The sequence below is a fragment of the Anas platyrhynchos genome, chromosome 2 (genome assembly GCF_047663525.1).
Source record: "Anas platyrhynchos isolate ZD024472 breed Pekin duck chromosome 2, IASCAAS_PekinDuck_T2T, whole genome shotgun sequence".
NCBI classification, from domain to species: Eukaryota; Metazoa; Chordata; class Aves; order Anseriformes; family Anatidae; genus Anas; species Anas platyrhynchos.
In genome coordinates, this window is record NC_092588.1 from 94901579 (window position 1) to 94920465 (window position 18887).

At 40.4% G+C, this 18887-nt stretch overlaps 1 long non-coding RNA gene across 1 annotated transcript in view; it reads left to right on the forward strand.

The window, feature by feature from the left end:
- The first annotated feature begins 7503 nt into the window (after nt 1-7503).
- LOC101801589 (uncharacterized) overlaps nt 7504-18887 on the forward strand; it is a 34865-nt gene continuing 23481 nt past the window's right edge. Inside the window, exons 1-4 of the long non-coding RNA XR_003495062.3 lie at nt 7504-8553; nt 9085-9213; nt 17829-18088; nt 18795-18872. This is a non-coding gene — a long non-coding RNA (uncharacterized lncRNA). The remainder of the gene's footprint in view (nt 8554-9084; nt 9214-17828; nt 18089-18794; nt 18873-18887) is intronic.

The window sequence follows — 18887 nt, forward strand, 5'->3', positions numbered from 1 at the left end:
CTTGACTTGTCTTGGTACCTACACAAAGGTCCCACCTATGGCTGAGGTATGAGGGGAAATACAGCACAGCCTGATTCCATTGTGATGGGCTCATGTGAAAATGGTACTGCCATTCTTTTGCAGGATTTGACAGAACGTGAGCTACAAGAAGGGGAAAGACACATGAGCTATAAAATCAGGATTTTTTCCACTTTTCGTATTTGGTAATGAAAGAAGATGGGACATTGGGAAATGGGGGAAGTATTATGCTGCGTCGCAAAGTCTGTTTCCCCCTATGTCTCAAATGCCTATGTTCCCATTTTCAGGTACCTACAGTAATTTCAAAATAAAGAGTTGTGGTAAAATACACTCATGATCAAAATACTGTGTCAGTCAAATCCATTCTGTGAGAGAGGCATCCACAAATCCTGTGATTTGTGGGCTCTTTTCCTTTTGTTTCATTCTATGACCAGTTCTTCCCTTGTCTTGGTTCTTCAATATCTATTGGAATTAGCTGTTGACTGCCAACAAACTGAGTTAACTTCAGGTTAACCTATACTATAAGGCCTTATTCTACTCTTTGGAGACTCAATAGAGGCATCTCCTCACTTTTGGAACCTCTAAAATTTCTGTTCTTTCATACAGAGTTGTTTTGAAGAAAAAGTAGTAGGTGTATTGAAAGCATTAGATGCTGCAAAGTATTTTATAATTCTTAAGGCTTTTTTTTCTTAGTCTCTCAGCCCTTAAAATATCTCATTTATGTTTTAAGCTTTACCTCGCTGTGAGGGCAGGGCATCCATTTCTTCAGTCTTGAAGTGTAGTTAGCACTCTAAAAATAATGTTAGTTTTCAATTTTTCCAATGAAAAATAAGTCTATAAACGTTGTGTGACCTGGTACGGTCATGACAGTGAGACTGGTCATTTATTACTTAGTCAAAATATCTCCAAGTGCATATCAATCTTTCAAATCTACACACCCCTTGTCTATGAGTAGTTTTCATGTTTATTGCATTGTGTGATGGGTGAAAGAGAAAGTTTAGGAAATGTTATTGCTTCATGCAATATCTTAATATACATCTACCACCCACTGTGCATATCTAATGCACTATCTACCACCTAGTAGAGACTGAAATTGCACCATAACAAAATTCAGCAGCAGTTTAGAAGAAAATAACTTCATTTTGTGAATAGGCCTAAATCTCCATGTCTCTGTTTGGCAAATCCACTGAAGTCCTACTTCCCCTGCCAACTCTGAAGTGTTCAGTGTTTAATTTATACTTGTGATTACTGGACTGATTCATTCAGATCATCTTTCCAGAGGTGATGCAAGGCATAGGTGTTTTTTTCCTTAAGTCAATTCCATTTCCTAGGCCTTAACTGAGTTCTACATAATAGTGTCTGTATGACTGAAAAGATGCTGCATGCAACTGGCAAAAATGAAATTAGTCTATGCAAACCAATCCATGCGATTAGACTTACTGTTTATGCTTACAGTTGCCCTTATAATCCATAGGTGTCAGTTTTTCCAAAATTAAGTATAACACTTTGCTCCAGGTAGCAATGTGATGTAAAAGGCTTGGCAGATGATTAGTTAATAATATTGCTTAATCTGTTTCTGTAATTTAATTATCAGCAGCTGAAAGTGCCTATTGCAAAGTAGCTGCTCTAAGGATGCTTAATCTCTTTGTAAAGTGCTTTTGAGATTTACTGATGAAAGTTAGGTGGTATTACCATTATTGTCATAAACCTGGGTGTATACTACAAAATATTTTTGAGTACTCACTTGAATTTGGATTTTAAATAGCCTGCTCTAGCCAACTTGTATTTCTTTCAAGCTTCTGCCAGCAAAATTTGTGAAAAGGAAAGTGTACAGGGTATATGCATTTAGCTTGAATTCTGCAAGCATTAGTACTGTGGGGTTGATAGTTGAGATATTGCTGGGTGGTTGTTGTTGTGAAGCAGCTAATGCCATGCAGAGTATGATCAGTCTTTACGCAGGGATGTGTAGGGGTGGATAAACACATCTGTTGAGCTTTCCAGTCAGAAACAAATGCAAGTCTATCTCCTAGGTTAAAGGTAGGTAAAAAAAGGTAGGCCTGACAATATTTGTTAGACTGCACCACTGATGGCTAAGGATTGTTATTCTTCCTGGCTCTCCCCTGCAATTTGTGTCCTCTGACAGGGAGTACTGTACATCTGGTGAAGAATATTTCAAGTACTGCACATGCGAGCAGGACAAAACATAATTAGTCACATATTTGAAATCTTTTGTTCTTACATGTATGTATCCAAGTCTGTGTGAAGAAACCACAAGGGCTTGGTCAGATCCAAATACCTGTGTTTACTGAATATACACAAGCACAGGAGGCCTAGAAATTTGTGCTGATACTCTAGCTGCTTTCTGGCACCTCCTGCAAAAGAAAAACAACTGTGGAGGACAGAGTACAAGAGTAAGGAAGTGTTATTTACAGGTTTAGTAACTTTTTTTCTTAAAACCCATAACAGGAGGATACCGATGTCACTTAGCAATATTTTAAAGTTGCTGTATGTTTCTAGAATGATCGTTATGAGACACCTTGCATGTACCCAGAGGTACTGACTTTGTTTTCAATGGAGAAGGTTGTTTCACTTTTTTTTTCTGCTACAGAAGAGCCAGTACATTCTCTGGTATTAGCAGTTTTCCTTCTCTGGTAATAGCTATCCTGACCCAAACCGCTCTAAATGGGCAGGGATACTGTGAACAATAGGACAGGTTTAATTGGATATGTATGGTTGGATGCAAGTCTCAGTTCATGGCTGGATCCAGGAGTGGGTCTTTCTGAGGTTGCTGAGACTACCTCATTGACAGGTAAGCCTTTACCTTTGCTTTATGTGATATAATTTGATTCCTCATACTTATCAGTAAAGAATATCCTTGCACTACAACAGTATTTGCATAAACAGCAGGATTAGCTTGCATTTTGACAATTCGACAAAGTAATGCCTTACTGTAATTGTACCAGTTGAACTGTCATGGGTAACCTGTGTTACTATGCTATTTGGGAAAGTGCTGAGGGTTAAGGAAGATGCTTGTGAAGTAATTGGGAACAACCACTTATCTTCAGCAGAAGAATTACTTCAGTGGTGCTACAGATACAGGATTACTTCTTGAACCACTTCATGTTGTCTTGTGACTCCAGGTTGGGTCTTGAGGATTAGTAACTATTTTTCAAAGGTCTATGATGACTGCCTGGAGGACAGCATGGCAATGCATAGGATGCAAAGCAAATCCACATGTCAGACTTCTGTGCAAGTTTACTGCTAAGCTTTGCTGTGGGGATGTATGTGGTAACAGGGCTCAGCCCCTTCCCTTTGTGAAGTAGCCCAGTGAAGTAGCTAACACTTGCTTAAGTGGGCCCAAGCTGACCTTGCTCCCCATGCAGCCCAGAAATCCTGTGCAGCCTGGCTGGATGTTGGTATGAGGAAGAGGCTTGGGTTGCACTGTGTAATACATCCCCAGGGAATGCTCTTTTTATCCACCATAATGCCTCACTAATGGAGGCAGGAGGGATATAGAGCTTGTAGCCCATACCCCACCCTGAGAATTCCCCCTGCCTCTCAGGCTCTTCTTTCTACAGACACTTTTGAAGCCTGCTGGTAATGGAAAATTTGATGTCTGTTAAGTCAAAATGAGAGGAACAACAAAGTAAAGAGGATGCCTTAGTGCTTACTTTCCTCTCAGTGGCTCTTCTGGGCTGCGGTTGACTGTGAAAGAGCCCTACTTCATTCCAGGGAACCAAATGATGTTTATGTGAGAGGAGAGAAAAATGTGCTATTAGAGGATTAAAGATTTAATAGTCAGAGATGCTCTGTAATGAACTACCAACACTAACTAGTTTCTGCTGTTTTGACAATCACCAGGTGTTCTGCAGTAGCATGATTTGCACCTGCCTGTGTTATTTCAGTAGTACAGAGGCTTTCCTCCCCACCAAGCTATGTTTGCTCTGCAAATCTCCCCTGAAAAGAATGGGAGCAGTTGATGTTTGGCATGTTGTCATGTTTTAACAAGGCCAAGTGCAAGGTCCTGCACATGGGCTGGGACAATCCCCAGACACACACTGGGGGATGAGTGGATTGAGAGCAGCCCTGCAGAGAAGGAGTTGGGGGTGTACTGATGGATGAAAAATTGGGTGTGAACTGGTAATACTCGCTTGCAGCCCAGAAAGTTAATGTATCCTGGGCTGCATCAAAAGCAGTGTGGACAGCAGGGCAAGGGGGGTGATTTGCCTCCATCTGCTCTGCTCTCCTGAGACCCCACCTGGAGTGCTGCATTCAGATCTGGGGTTTCCAGCATAGGAAGGACAGCGACCCATTAGAGCTGATCCAGCAGAAGGCCACAAATTATCGGAGGGCTGGAATGCCTCTACTTTTCAGAAAGGCTGAGTGTTGGTGGTGTTCAGTCTAGAGAAGTCTCCAGGAGACTTTATAGAATCATTTCAATGTATAGAGATACTTTATACCAGAGCCCGAGGTGACAGAACAAGTGGCAATAACTTAAAACTGAAAGAGTGTAGATTTAGATTGCGTTTAAGTGTAAGGCCACTCTTGCTGTGCAGGGGAGACTGCCCAAGCTCGATGTTTGGGAGACCTGGAGTGCACATGTGCCAGGTAGGCTCCCTGCAGACCTGTACCTTGGCCTGGTTTAATCTCTCCTCTAGAAAGCAATGCGCTCCCTCCAAGATGAATGTGCATGCTGAGCTCATGCTAGCAGTGGGTGTGCAGACTTGTTGGTCTCTACAGTATTCAGAGTTTGCAGCAGGTGTAGTGGCTTGCTGTTAGTACTACTGACTGGGTTTCAGGAGTGACTGTGGCTCACATTCAGGAGAATGGAGGTCTCTGAAAGACTCCTTTGTTCAGAAAATTAACAAAATTATCCTTTTGTTCTGCAGCTGACTTTTGCCTGCTAGAAGTCTGCTTCTGCTTTTGATGCATTCTGGGGTGCTTTTTCCCTTTTATTGCCAGTTCTGTTAAATATCACAACTCTGTTCCAAGGTGCTGGTCAATGTAGGGACATAGATAAGGAAAAAGAGGAAAGCAGCTGATGTTGAATTTGGGTTTGGCTGTTTGTGCAGCTATAACAGTAATGTCTTGCAAATTTCATCACCTGATTTGTTTTTCCTTGTGCCTAATGCTCCTGCTCCAAGCCTGATTCTTTCCACTTTCATGATAGACCACTGTATTTCAGTACACCAGCACCAACACCATCAAAGACTGGAGAATGTTATGAGAAGATCAGAGGAAGCAACAGTCATTCCTCCTATACTTTTTTTTTTTTTAGACACAGTTCCTAGAAGCCAAAGGTGTGGTCAGACAGCGGAGTGAGGCCAGTATTTGTCTTGCCATCAGTGTGGGTGCTGTCTGCCCCCATCCCTCCCAGTCCCAGCAGTGCTGTGCTAGCTCTGGTGCATCTGTTTGCACAGACTTGTTCAGCCTTCTAGTCTGTATATGGGTTGTTCCCCCCCCCGGCTTAGCTTCCTGGTGGGTTGCTGGCTTCAACAGGTTTATCAACATAAGCTGTGCGCCAGTGGGAGGGAGGGTTAGTTCAGGGAGGGGAGATGGATTGGGTTGGACCTGCTCTCCTGTGGCGTCTGTGAGCCTCTATCAGCCCTGCTGAGCATCGCACCACACCTTCAAACAGAAAAGCGAAGGACACTTCAAATATTCTTGAGATAGAGGTCTAGATAATAACAATAGACAATAAGAGCTGTGTACTGCTTGCAAGCATTTTTGGCAGATAGTTGCAATTTGGATATCAGTCTGAAGAGCAATGTTAGTTCCAGCTGTTACTGACACAGATATATCTAAGTGCTTTTTCTTTTTTTTGTCAGACTTCACCTCAATCGATAGAGCTTTATCTGTATTAATTGCATCTTATCATAAGCACAGTGGCCATTTTGTAACTGCTGATAATTACACTTCAGAAATATGATACTAGGATTGGCACATTGTTAAAATTACTGCTTCTCCCAACGTTGCATTTCAAAAATGTGTATTTGCTTCCATTTTTGGAATCATAGAATCATAGAATATCCTGAGTTGGAAGGGACCCTTAAGGATCATCAAGTCCAACTCTTGACACCGCACAGGTCTACCCAAAAGTTCAGACCATGTGACTAAGTGCACAGTCCAATCTCTTCTTAAATTCAGACAGGCTTGGTGCAGTGACCACTTCCCTGGGGAGCCTGTTCCAGTGTGCAACCACCCTCTCTGTGAAGAACCCCCTCCTGATGTCAAGCCTAAATTTCCCCTGCCTCAGCAGGTCCTGTCACTGGTGTTAATAGATTAAATCAGATTAATCTGTTCTTGAGTCTTGACATTAAACTCAGATGCACATGGTCTCATGTATTTTTGAAGAAATAAGCCTTTCTATTAAAAGCTTAGGTTATCCTTTTGCCCTCTTCTCTCTAAGCTGGATCAAATCCAGAATTTCAAAGTTATGGGTCTAAGTTAGCTTAAACTGAACTTCTATAAGCAATCACAGCAGTAGTTGGGAACATGGTTGTATCACAGTCTAAGTCTGCCTAGGTTTTGAAATGTTAAAACCCACAGATGTGACCAGTTCCTATTAAAATGTGTGAGCTGCAGCAACTCAGTCAATAAAAATTGGAGCCTCTCTAGTATCTGCACTGGCATTTTGAAGGCTAGACATGCTTTCTTGCTCAGTCTTTATTCAGAAAGCATTTAAATAAGTAATCCTATTCAGCAGAGCATTTAATTTGAGTGCCAAATTAAAAAGGTCCACTAGAGTTGAGTATGAAAGATTTCAAAGTGCAGATTAAAATGTTCTCCAGCTCTTAGCCACATTAAGGCCACTTGTAGGGTAAAATCTAAGGCCAAATTTGATTCTCTCGTTCAATCTTAATAGCTAAAGCTGAGCTCTTAAGACTGAAGCATTTATAGAATTTTATTCATGTTTTCACAGGTGCTGAGTACTTCTGTTCCTGGTAGAATTGAGTGGCACAGACACCCTGCAGCAAAACAAAAAGGGTTTTATAGCATATTCCTGGCAGTCAGCTACTGCTAGTGTATGGGCAGTTAGCCATCTCTCTTACAGCGTTTCTAGAGGGCTATGGTACAATATAATGAAGCTTGTTAATGAAGGGCTAAAGTCATGCTCTGATCTTTTTGAAAGCATGCCTGAATTGTCCACAGTCTTCTGTTTATCAGCTATTGCTAAAGTTCATTTATTTATAACCATGACAAATAACCCTCATGTACATTCCTCCAGTGATTTATTGTGCAATTGTTTTGCATTCCTCAAATGTAAAATAAACCATTGGAGTAAGACGTGATGCAAGATAATCGTTTGTAAGAAATAAATGGACAATTCCTTGAAATGAACAATGTAACAAACAAACCAGCTGCTCATACACTACTGATAAGATTCTAGCTGAGAAGTTATGATACTGATGACTTTACCCTGAGATGTAAGTTTTATTGCAGGAGAGATGATGACCATGTCACTTTGTCACATTGTCGCTTAGCTTTCCAATAATTCATAGTCCTGCCTTAAAAATGAGGCTGTTGTTGGGCAGCCTTGTTCTAGGGCCTGCCTCTCATTTTGACTTTTAGCTGCAGAAAGTGGTTTGTGCAACTTGATCTGGTTTCCATTATGTAAAAAGGGGGCCAGCTCAGGCATTCTGTGTGTGGTGTCAATGATCATGTTTGTCTGATCTCTACTTCTCCAACCCCCAGTCTAATAACAGTTCATGCACAAAGAAGGTGAGCTACACTTAAGACACCATAGGAAAGACGTGGAAGTCATGCATCTCCTGAAACCTTTGGAGGAGACAAGACTGGGACTGCATAACGAGCCGTTGTTATGCAAGGAGGTGGTGTTTCTCTGGCTTCACTGTCATCATCTGTCCCAATTAAACTCATGAGGCAAGAAAACACCTTAAAGTTTCTTGTTTATTTTTTATGTGAATAAGCACATTGCATTCCCTCATAAATTAATAGATGCCCAGTGTACTACTCAAAGGGATTAATCTAAGACAAAGTTGGGACCTTCACAAATATTAGTTTTGAAGATCTTTGAGGTAAAATGACTCCCTTAGCTAAAGGTATGTCAACTAATATGTTGTAGGAACTTTACAAGATATCCTATGGTTTGTACTGTCATGCTCTACTGGATAATCCAAGTCCTAACCATCAGAATAAGCATATGAGTGAGCATGTGATGCTGGCTGCATTATTGTTGATTTTTGCCACTGTTTTATTCAGCTCCAGCTGGATCCTGCTATCACCCTGCAGCAGAAAACAGGCATGCTGGGAAACCTGCTGAGGTTGCTGGGATCTTCCAATGATCCAGGGTGGCCCTTGAATGAAGCTTTTCTTGCTTGATTACATGAGCTCTATGGGGAGTTCACCCTGCACTCTCTTGCCTTGAGTGGGCTATTTTCTGAGGTATTTCTTCTACTTGCCTGTTTGCAGGCAAGTAATCCTTGTAACCTATGCCTCTGATAGATCAGACTGGCTGCGACTGACCAGTAGGTTCAAGAGCTACTAGAGAAGGACACACCCATATCTCTGCAGGTAAGTACCTATAAACACACCCATGTGAAAATACATGTGAACAAGTACATTATGATCACACCTGTTTTTTGTAGAAGCCAGTTAAATGGATCTGTTTGCCTGAATGCTGAGCGCCCACCCTTGCTATTAAGAGTACGCTCATTCTCTCAGGATCCTGAAAGTCTGTAGTGAAAGTGTCTCTTAGATAAGCTTAATACTGATTAACATTAATATAATCAAGCTTCGTTTCAGCAAGTGCTAAAACAATGTACAGAGCTCTAACATTACTGGAAATTTGTGAAATAAGCATGCTGTCTCTTGGTTGTTTTGTTCCTTTTAATATCAATTGTTTAGGAAAGAACTTTTCTGAAAAAGGAAATCAAGAGCATTTCTCCATCCCTACTGTTGCTGCAATAACAGGAAAGAAAATTCACATATGCAGAGCTCAGCAGATAAGGGCTGAATTGTAGTGTTTTTGTTGTTTGTTTTTTAAATAACTGGTGGGCAAGTGATCCAAAAGAAAACCAAATTGCTTACCTCTCTAATTCACAGTGAACTGAGCCCTCAATCTCCTGGGATCTACACAGGCACTGGGATGGAGAGCCCCATGGACAGGAGCTTCCGGAGACCACTCTCCTGAACCAGCAAAATGACTTCAAGCCAAGCAGCTCACAGCCATGGGTAGGCAGCTGTAGAACCATCAGCATAAAGTGACCCAGCCACTCAGGGAAGGCTAGGGTGGCTGTCTATGCCTCTTCCAGGAGCTTCTGTAATGCAGGGTCTGCAGCTTTTCAAATAAAATATCACGCTATCAGATGAAGGAAGTAATCCAGGTAGTCTGTATGCTCTTTGCCTTGATAGTAAGGTCAGCTGGTGGTAGTCTTTGTGCATGTGACAAAATTCAGCAGCATTTCAAACTCTGGAACTGGAGCTGCCTTGCAAAGCCTGTGGGATGGAAGTTAGTGCATTGAGAAGCTGAGGGCAGTGCTGCAGTATTTGGGGGTTTGGGTCAAACACAGTGGCTAAATAGTTTCTCAAATGTTATCAGCAGTGAAATAATCACTAGGCTTGACTATTTAAATGTCTTTCTTTTTGAGATGGTGGTAATGCTCAGAGTGGATTTTCACTATCTGTAGACTCACACTTCTCAGATGGTTTCAGGCTACTTGCAAAGTTGGATGCTCTTGATGTGTGCTGTGTTCACAATTTCCAGATTGTTTATAAATTTTGGATGAGAAAAATGAGGGCTTAAGGTGCTGTAACCATGTTTCTATGGCACACCAAGGGCAATGCTCCACAGCTCACCTTGTCAGGAGGTGTACTTAAACAGTACTTGGCTGTTTCCCTTTAGGTTTCTGCATTGTGTTGCTTCTCTAACACTTTCCATTTAGTTTCTTAGGTTAGTATGTAATGCTTTGTTCCACATTCATGTTTGAAGATCCTGTAATAATATCAGTGGATTTCATTTAATCCCTCCTTTTCACCTAGCTTGAGAGCTAATCCTACTTTCTGGCAGCCTCTTATTGCCTGCTAAAGCTGGCACTGCAAAGCATATGTTTTCTCAGTTGGGGCTTGCTCTGTGGCTGGTGTGATTTGGTATATGGGTATGATACTGTGTCAGTAAAAGAACTGCAAGAATCCATCTTCAGTAGTAAAAACTCAAGTGTTTTAAATGACAGAAATACCTGCTGACTACTGTGTCTTTTCTCAGGTTTGGGCTCAAGACACAAGCACTCGTTTCTGGGTTTGTAATGGTGGGGGGAGGATGTAGACTACCCTTCTGTAAACAAGGGCCTGTGGGAACTCAGGATTCCTGCTCTGAAGAATTTACTATTTAAGAAATAATGTGCTTCCATAGTGCATATGTCTCACCCAAAAGTCCAATCATGCAATTCTTGTTAAGGACAGAAATTAAGCTTGTTAAGGTAGCCTTATTAATCCATTTACACATTTTTTGCTTTTAGGCTGGGCTGCATTGCAGACATGTTTGCAGGCTTAAATGCTTTGAACCAGTTTGTCTTGACATAGCAGAGAAAGTATACTGTTAGTTTGTGTGCTTTTTTGTTTTGTTTTTCTTTTTCTAATGGGGTGGTGGTGGAATACTTTCAATGGCATCAGTCAGGCTGGGATTCCTGTATGAATTTTTCTATTGCTTAAAATGCCAAAGTAGAAAATCTGTCCGTACTAGTGACTGATAGCTTGCTGTCACTGGCCCTGATGCTTGCTTCTCTCCACTTGCCCACTGTCCTCCACAACATCTCCATCTGTTGTATTTCCTACTTGGGAATGTATCTCTTACCTATCTTTGTTTACATAAATTGTTTCAGAGAGGAAAAATGTTTTATAAAAACAAACAAGAGCTACTTAAGTATAAAGATAAAGCAACAGTTTTATCACTAATAATACTGATGCAGTAAATTTTTGGCTGCTTGTGAAATCATGGATGATGTTATGCTTAATACCTGTGATATCTGAATTTCCATCCATTGGGGTGTAACTTACAGAGCTGCTTGCTGCTGTGACATGTGGCTGAGCAATTTTTGTCACATCTTATCAGGGAAATACCTGCAGTACAGCCATTTTAGTGTTGTTGCTTTAACTTAACTGGGAAATGTCATCTTTAAATAACCTGGAGGAAGTAACTGACCTGGCAGCATTGTTTGTGGAAGGCAACTTCTGTAAATGTTTGGCATCTCCAGCACTTGTGTTGATTGTTTGCAAGTGGGTGGCAAGATGTAAAAATGAATATCAACTGCTAATGGTAGCACACAGGTTCACATGGTTGAGTTTCTAGATGTTCACTGCAAGTTCCTCAGAAAAGTTAGCCCAAATCCTCACCATGGCCCTTGGCACGCAGCTTCAGAGCAATGCCTCTTTACTAGTGAATCTTCTAGAATAATTAATTTATACTCATAATCAGGGACAATGGGTGCTCCCTGCTGTCTAGGGGCTAACTGTAAGCTTCAAATGACACCTTCACAGGGATGAGTGCAATTAAATTTTCCATTGTAGGTCTGAGTGGCTAAAATTCATTGGAACTTGGTCAGCACTAGTGTGGTGATGCACAAAATAGGCAAGACCCATTCTCACTTACCATAGTAGTGAGAAGCCTTAGCCAAAACCTCCAGGTGTTGGCAAGGCTGTGGAGAATGCTGGCTGCAAGTAACAAGCTCTATGAAAAAAAAAATCTTGATTAATAAATCATTGGAAGCTTTTTGTAATGCCCAGTTTAATAGAATTTAAAGATGAGAGAGGATTAACTGAGTAACAGGAAGCATCCTGCAAGAATTTCCCCCAAAGCACTGAAGGTGAGTGAGAGAAGGGAGAGACAGAGCATACACAAGTTTGCAGTTGTGTTATGCATGCCTCTGAGGGGTGGTGCACGGTCCCTGCCAGGGAAAACCCCACTCACTGCATCCCACACAAGCTCTGCTGGGAGAAACCCAGGCTCGCCAGGGAGCAGGTGGGCAAACCCTTCCTTTGCGTTCAGCTCATAAGTCAATGAGGCATGTTTCATTTCACACCATTCTCCTTTTCCCTTTTTCCTCAGCCCTGTAGTGAATCTCTCTGTCTCTCTGAAAGTAAGGCCCCTTTTGCTAGACAGCCCCTGCAAGGGGCAGGATTTTCAGAGCAATGCTCAGAAACTACATAACCCAACATTAAATATATTTTATGAAACAAACCATTTCCTGACCTCGTTGAAAGCAGTTTAGTGGCAGCACAGCTACCCATAGGAAAGATAATAATAAAACCTGTCTTTCTGCATCGGTATTTTTATTTGAACTATAAAACACTGATGAGAAAAAACAGCTGTAGGCATTAAAAGTAGTTAACCAGAGAAAATGAGTATTGCTTAAATAGGGGAGCTTGACAGAGAATAAGTTATCAAAGGCATGATGATGCTTGGAAAGTGCCATGAGAATGACAATGATTTTCTGCCACGGAAGTGGAAGTATGGTTCTCTTGAGCCACAGAATGTAATAATCTGGAATAAATAATTCCCTCCCTTCTCACACAAGTGCTTCTTACTGCCAAAAAGACAACTGTACTGTGGACAGGGGAAAAAATTATTCCATGAAACTCTGAATAGCACTTGGTCTCTAGATAGCAACTTAAAATTGACATATCAAAGAAAAGGCCTGCTAGCATCTCTTTAATTAATGTCCACAAATCTCGTGACCCTACTGATAGTGCCAAAACAAAAAATGTGTATTTTTCTCATTCCCAAGGTGAGATTGTTATGTGAGCAAGGCAGCAGCTATGTGAAAGGTCCCAGAGGAGCAGGAAAGAGCAAAATTGCCCTGCTGACTGTGGGCTGTAACTGGCATGGCAGGGGAAAAGGAAGGGGAAAGTGTTTGAATTTTCTTCCTAGCCTCTAAAATGCTGCAAAACAATGCCAATTCTCTATGTAGCATGATCCAAATTTGGAAGAAGCTCAGCTTGCAAAAGCAGCAGCAAAGTCCTTTTCTTTATCTAACTGTTGTTAGTGTATCAAACTATTTTTTTTTTTTATTTTTCAGCGTTTAGTCTTGAAATGCTCCGTAAGGGAGTGCTAGCCTCTAGAGTTAACAGGAAAGCCAGAGTCTAAAGAGTCATCTGAGGGGAAGGACTGATGGGATTGTGATGGAGCAGGTAGATGAACCCATACCTACCTCATCTCCAGCTACTGTCTTAGCCCTGAATCTTGTCCTCCTCCTTCCTCCACTTCTTTTTTTGGGCCAGCTTTCCTTTCTTTGTAGATACAAGAACTGATACTTAGCAACATTTCTGATTTTAACAGGCTCTGGGGAGAAAGTAGTGATCATACAGCTGGGGGGGGGGGGGGATATCTTCTATACATAAAACATGAATATTAAAATTTGTGTAATTTTTCATCATGTAAAAAAAAATATTCTTATGTTCATTGATATGCAAGAAAGGAGTAAAATGATAAATAATCGAAAAATCTGAGGTACTATAGTGGAAAAGCAAAATACCTCTCCAACAGCATGATTCAGTTCTGCAAAATGCAGCATGTGTTTCACACTCCCAGCTCTTCATCTCTACCATGACATTCCATTCTTCACTAGCAGTCATCTAGCATCCTGAGGAATGAAGGACAGCAAAGGGGGGAAGAAATCTGAGACATCTGAGTTAAAATACTGGCGTGGACTTAAAAGCATAGTACTTCATTAGGGAGATCCCATTTTTCCGAGGAGGAGGAGGTGAAATATTCTGCTTTTTAACCAAAGCTCCTTTGTCCAGTTTCAGGTGTAGAGATTTTCAGTAAAAAAAAGAACAATTTGCTATGGAAGATGGATTTGGGGGGGGGGGGGGTGGGTAACGGGTTAACACAACACTATATTTTTTGACTAAAACTTTAGTTTTTCTCCATCAGATAATGTTTGTTATCAGCTGAAAGGGAACTTCCTGTGAGCAATGTTCCAACTCAAAGGCAAGTTGATATCAATGTGAGGTTTTGTTTATTTGGAGATGCTAGGATCAGGCTTTAAGCCTGTAGAAAAAAGAGGCCCTGTTAATCTTTTACTTGTAAATGTACAACTGATGGGTGTTCAGCCTCCAGGATTTAAGATTATCAAGATAAGGTTTCAGATAAACATCCAAATGTTTAGATCTTTATCTAACCCAAAGCTCTGAACCTTTAAAGGATTACCTATCTCCAGGGATAATGCTGTAGTGATTTCAACACCTGTACTGAGTCAAAGTGAGTTCATAGTCTCCTGGCCATAAGAAATGATTCAAGCCCACCCTATCATTTGTTCTGGATAGCTTAAACAATGCATGTCAGATCTGAACAAGATTAGCTGGGCATTCTTATTTTAAATGACTCTGTCTGGGGATAACTCTAAACAGTCATCAATAGGATCACTTATTACTGCAGAAAAACAACTTGTGACATCATTCTTCTGTGGCCTACAGAGCAGATATGCCCTGGATGTTTTTATGGTGAATCAGATGCAATAAATATCCCCCAGTTTTATAAATAATTGAACGAACTGCTTTCCTGTCAGCATTTTGCTTTGGAAGCAGACTTTGCTGCCCTCTTTTGCAGTTATCTTGAAAACATGGCACACAGTAAATGCACACAGTAAAGCTCTGCTGTAGGTTAGGGCATTGTATCTGGGGATGCTATTTTTATGATCAGAGCATGATAAATCTGTTGAGTGGCCATTTCCATCTGTTATTGTAAATATATTTGACATACTGAGGAAAACATTTTTTGGTCCTGTTCCAGCATATGCGCAGTGTCAAGCCCATGGCAGGTTAGGTTTTACATTTCTTTTCCCAACTCAGCAGCAACTCCTCCAGGTGCCCTGAGGAGCAACTGGACTTTCAGCTTCTATCAAACTTCTCCCAAATGAAGCAGTAGCTCTTATTAGGGTTACTACAAGTCTTCCAACGAATCTAACATGATTCTGGGTTTAGTTTCATTCTGAGATTCTATGCTCATGCCTCACAAGCAACCAGGAAATGGGAAGAACTTAATTTCTTATGTGTGTATGACATAAAAGTACGTAGACACATTATTTTACCATGGATCTGAAAGAGCGTGGTCAGTTAACACATGTAATGCTACAAAAATCTCATTTCCTTATTAAAAATTAAAAATAAAGTTAAAAAGTCCAATAGGTATTATTCTGACAACAAAATTATAGACAGTACACAATCTTCCCTGTGGCCTTTAGGCAAATCCTTTAGCCTTCTTTGGGCTGAGTTGGCTTTTAGTCTGAAAGGAAGGCAGAGTTTGTTTTTTTTCTCTTTTTTTTTTTTTAATTGAAAGATTGCCCAGTAGACTCAACTGAGTTTTTCAACCTGAGCAAGAAAAAGAAAAGGACTTACTATTCCTTATTTGAGAAGTTCATCTGCTGTAAGTAAACAGATCTCTGGAACCAACTACTAGCTTTGACCACTCTCCTGACATAAAACAGTATTTAAGGAAAAGTTGATCTTATTTTAATCACTGGTTCTTTAGTTCACCTTTAATTAGAAAGAAAGCTTGCCTCAACAGTAGTCAGGTGGAATGCATTGGAAACATATGATTAAATGGTAAGCCTAAGTTAGCTTTTCACCTCCAGAAACCAAAACAAGTATTGGGTGCAAGAGACATTTGGAAGACCAAGTTAGTTAATAATGGCCTATATAGTAAACAAAGGATGAAATCACAGTGAATTAAAATCACTTGGCCTCTTGCTGTTGCATTCAATGGAGCTAGGCTTTTGATCTTCCATTTGAGAACTGTCTCCTCTACAGATTTGTTTTTACATTTATGGTGATGTAAGTTGCAGAGAAGTTTATCAATAAGGGAAAGAGATGGATGTGTTGTCTTATGCCAGCCCTGCCTGATCAGTTTGAACTAGAAGCTCCTCCCTGCCTTGTTTTGCATCCTACTGCTTGGTAACTTCAGACAAACGTTTTTAACAGTGTTCTGGTGATTACATTCTTCTTTATGTGTTGTAAATCCCTGGAAGTGGAGGAGGATGTCTTCCTGGAGAGAATAAACTTGTTTTTCCCTTTTAAATAAAGCTGTTCTCTAGTAACTATGTTGATCTGGCTACTGTCAAGCAGACCTCTACAAATGTATGTGTTAGTAATGCTTGGACTTGAGAAAAACTAAGATATGTTGTACCATAAAGCCTATGTATTGTGGTTTAACCTGGCTGGCAGCTAAGCATCACGCAGCTATTCGCTCACCCTCCCCCCCTCCCTCTCTGGGATGTGGGGAGAGAATCAGAAGGAAATGAAACCCTGTGGGTTGAGATAAAGACAGAATATTAGAACAGAAAAGAAAGGAAAATTATGATAGTAGTACTACTACTAGTAATGTGTACAAACAAGTGATGCACAGTGCAATTGCTCACCACCTGCTGACAGACGCGTAGCCTATACCCAAGCAGCTGGTCCTCCCACACCAGCCAGCCCCCCCATGTTAATTTTTCAGCATGACGTCAGATGGTATGAAATACCCCTCTGGCCAGTTCAGGTCAGCTATCCTGGGTCTGCCCCTACCAGTTCCTGCTGCACCCCCAGCCTGCCTGCTGGCAGGACAGAGTGAGAAGCTGCAAAGTCCTTGGCTTACTGTAAGCACTGCTCTGCAGCAATTAAAACATCAGTGTTTTATTTTTTTTAATTAATTAATTTTTTAAAATTATTTTTTTAATTTTAAATTTTTTAATGTTTTAAAACATTCTTCTCATCCTAAATCCCAAACACAGCACCATACCAGCTACTAGGAGGAAAATTAACTTTATCCTAGCCAAAATCAGGACACTACGTCTAACTTATGTAAAGATGATGGTCCAGGGAGTATTTTTCATGCACACTACTGGTATTATCATGTGTGGGATACCTGCTGTTTGTATTTCTTATTCATTGCTTATTTCCCCACTATACCCCAAAAAGGTTGATTCCTTGTAGGGATGTAGCAATAGAAATAGAAGTTACTGTGTGAACAGGTAAGGCTGCCTTCATTACATGGTGTACTAGGAAGCCAAAATAAAGCTAAGTGTTTCCAGGGTTTCCTGCAACTTCTTTAGCCAGTGCTTTCTGTACTTCTGTGATAGTCTCACCACCCTTGAATTTTATACCAGATTAAGTAAAATCTGTACAATTTGAAAAGTGCAAATTCTCAATTCTATTTTTAGAGATTGCATTGCTTCGTGCTTTCTTGTGTTTCTAACACTAGCTCAGAGGATCATCAGAAAAAAAGGCTATTTCCTAAATAGGGTTTTTAGAATATATACATAAAAAAATATGATGCACTTTTTTTTGAATCTGGCACATATTTGAGTCTGAAATATCTTCTTTCCCAACTAACAGGAATGAAACATACAGTCTCAGTTCTTACCTGTAGAAAATGATGGCTGGGCCATGATAGTGATCTCCAATGGAAAACCATTGGTAGGAAATCAAAATAGTAGATTTTTTCCCACCTCTTTTCAAAACCAGTTCACAGTAGAAAGTATAATTAACAACAAATCTCCTAAACAATTAATTTAGGCATTTGGCAGATCACTTGGAGTCTCCAAAGAGATTAAGAGAAAGTTTTAAAAGTTTCTTTAGCTCTGAAAGATATTCAGAACTAGAGGCAGAAGCTACTTTATTTGAGGGGAGAAATGAGGTAGATAGGAGACTGACCAGATATCTGGGGTTTAAACTCTAATGTAGATTAAGTTCAACTTGTCAAAATATTTCTATTTGTTTTCTTGATTTCAAACTTTGATGTTGATCTGGCAATTTCTTTTGAGTACAAGTATCGTGATAAGGAGCCACTTAATTCTTTCTATTTCCATTTGCAGAAAAGCTAAGTGGAGCACAAAATGTTCCAGGAGTGCCCAACTCCTAGAAAAAGGCAGCCAGTCTTTGCTAAGAGCAGCAGGCATGAGACTATGGCCTGGAAATTGAGGAAGAAAGAAATTGAAAGAGATATGGCCCACAGAAAGACCAAAAACAACTTCCCTCCTACCACCCCCACTGAGCCTTAAGAAGGGATTCTTCATTTTATTGTGTTCATCTAGCATCGCCGTGACTCTCATGAAATCATGATTTCAGATACAAGGTAACTTAGTGTGCATGTACTTGAAAATACCATGAAATAACACAGAATATGCATATTGTGGACCCTATATAACCAAGTGTTAGAGCACATAGTGAATAGTTTTGGATGATAAAGTAGCGTATTGTTCTTACATGGGTATTTTTTATCTGTTGAAACCTCTGTAGCTATTAATTGTATAGGAAAACACATTAAACTCACTGTTTGGCAGGGACCAACTGCCCCAGCCTTCCCTTTGGATGGTATTACTGCAAGATATTCTTCAAATGATATTTAATTGCTTTTTACAATTGATGCCTTTAGTCCTTGGCAATTTTCACTAAAACACTTCAATATCTAGAATATCATATTTTATTGATGAGTAAAAGGAGTCATGGTCTTGATTCTCCATTGTCCAAAGCTGAACAGCCAAAGCAAATCCAAATGCTATGTTTTTCCAAATGGGTGTTTGCAGAGCTTGCCTTGTTGAAATCTTTCCTTAATCATTTAAATGTAATATAGCAGCTTACACCTGGCCAATCACATATTTTTAGGGTACATATCAGACACCAATAAGCAAATAAAATTTTGAAAATGGGGGAGCACCTGTGAGTCTCTTTTACCTGACTGTTGAAGCCAGCAGTCCAGCCATCTCTGCTTCAGTATAACAATGCTCCCTCTTAGAGCTTCTCAGATTATGAATGGAATCTAAAATGTGTCTGCCTGACAGGGGAAAGTAAGAGAGGAAGACGAGGAAATGGACAGGAACGGGAGGAAAAGAAGAATAACAATGCAGTGCTTTGAAAAGGTAGGCTTGACTCCA